Source organism: Bison bison, unplaced genomic scaffold (assembly GCF_000754665.1).
Source record: "Bison bison bison isolate TAMUID 2011002044 unplaced genomic scaffold, Bison_UMD1.0 scf7180017864294, whole genome shotgun sequence".
NCBI classification, from domain to species: domain Eukaryota; kingdom Metazoa; phylum Chordata; class Mammalia; order Artiodactyla; family Bovidae; genus Bison; species Bison bison.
This window is the reverse complement of record NW_011494866.1, coordinates 702,005-704,063: the sequence shown is the minus strand read 5'-3', so window position 1 is coordinate 704,063 and position 2,059 is coordinate 702,005. Positions and strand designations below refer to the sequence as shown.

The following is a 2,059-nucleotide window of genomic DNA, read 5'->3' as shown; positions in this document are numbered from 1 at the left end:
TTTGTGACCCCACAGACGGCAGCCCACCAGGCTCCGCCATCCTTGGGATTCTCCAGGCAAGAACACTGGAGTGGGTTGCCATTTCCTTCTCCAATGCATGAAAGTGGAAAGTGAAAAGTGAAAGTGAAGTCGCTCAGTCGTGTCCCACTCTTTGCGACCCCATGGACTGCAGCCTACCAGGTTCCTCTGTCCATGGGATTTTCCAGGCAAGAGTACTGGAGTGGGGTGCCGTTGCAGATTTTCTTAAATTTCACAAAATTTCATGCTAATACCAGAATTTGAAGCAAATCATTGGAGTACATTAAAACAAATATTTGCTTTTGGAATTAAGGAGTCTACAGATTTTACTAAAAGTTTATGAGAAGTTTCTAAATAACATAATCAAGATTCTTTTGTTGGAATATTTAGTTTTGAAAATGAGAGCTATCAATGAGCCACAAGGAAAGAGAAGCAATTCCTGTTGGGTCACAAGTCACTATTTCCACTCAACAGAGTATTAGGGAAGATGAACCTATAAGAGGGACAGCACAAAGATGTGATCTTCATGTTAAATCAGCTATGCTGCCCTAAACTTAAATGACTGAGAAGATACAAATAATCATTAAATAATGGAAGAGAATTCTATTCTATGAGGGTTTGCTGTGAGACATAATGACCTTCATGAATGTAATCTGACTCAAATTAAATATATCCACAAATTATGTGAAACATGTTCTAAAAATTTACACTAGCTGACACTGCCCCCTGTGCCCACTTCCACCCCTTCATTCTTCCACTTAGCAAATAATAAGTCTGGATGGTGAACATTCAGATGATAATAAGAAGGAAATATATATATACCATGTGAGTAATACATATTTTAGTTACCAGGCTCCTCCGTCCATGGGATTTTCCAGGCAAGAATACCGGAGTGGATTGCCATTTTCTTCTCCAGATGTGAGTTATACTTATGTTTAAACCAAAAGATAAGGAAAGCAATAAAACAAGTAAACAATATGTAATAAAGAACATATTGACCTTATTCATCTTACACCTAAAAGTTTGTACACTTTTACCCACCCCTTCCCCAGGTCCCACCAAATAATTTTTTATACTCTATCCTTCTGAATTTAACTTTTTTAAAAATTGTATATTCTACATAAAAGTGATACCATGCAGTTATTTTTCTTTATGGGTCTGGCTTATTTCACTTGGTATTTCCTCAAGGTAAACATGTAAAATGATGGGTGTGGTTAAATAACTAGATGGGAGGAATCCTTTCACATCCTTTCACTAAATGGGAGGATTTGCAGGTATTGCAAATCACCACAGTGTATCTTTTAAATAGCTTACAATTTTATATGTAAATTATATCTCAATAAATCTGAAATTTTAAAAATACATACATTATTATTTTTTTAAAGTCTTCATTATAGGGTTTTTATAAAATTAGTTGAACTATGCACTTAGAATGCTGTTGGCATAGGGTAAGTTCTCAGTAAACCTTAGTTATTATAAGTACATATCAGAAAGGAAAACATGCACCCCTTAGCAGATGGTATTATGCATAAGTGAAAGTGAAGTCTCTCAGTCGTGTCCGACTCTTAGAGACCCCATGGACTACAGCCCACCAGGCCCTCCGTCCATGGGATTTTCCAGGCAAGAGTACTGGAGTGGGGTGCCATTGCCTTCTCCGTTAACAGCCGCTAGGCATATTATATTTACTTGGAGCTGGTATACTTGGTGACAGCCTTAGTGCCCTCGGACACGGCGTGCTTGGCCAGCTCCCCAGGTAGCAGCAAGCGCATGGCGGTCTGGATCTCCCTGGATGTGATAGTCGAGCACTTGTTGTAATGCACCAGGCACGATGCCTCACCAGCGATGCGCTCGAAAATGTCGTTGACGAAGGAGTTCATGATTCCCATGGCCTTGGACGAGATGCCGGTGTCTGGTATTTTGCGTACTGTTTCACTAGCTAGTAAAAAAAAAAAACACTAAGAACTACAGGTGAATTTTTAAACTAAATATGAACAATAAAAGTATAAAGGTAATGAAGTTTCTTTTTTAATTTTAAAAATAT

The 2,059-nt window shown here is 38.3% G+C and overlaps 1 long non-coding RNA gene across 1 annotated transcript in view; it reads right to left on the bottom strand.

Annotated features, from left to right (window-relative positions):
- LOC104996443 overlaps positions 1-1,050 on the bottom strand; it is a 40,640-nt gene extending 39,590 nt beyond the window's left edge. The window contains exon 1 of the long non-coding RNA XR_826191.1: positions 841-1,050. This is a non-coding gene — a long non-coding RNA (uncharacterized LOC104996443). The remainder of the gene's footprint in view (positions 1-840) is intronic.
- Positions 1,051-2,059: the final 1,009 nt, after the last annotated feature.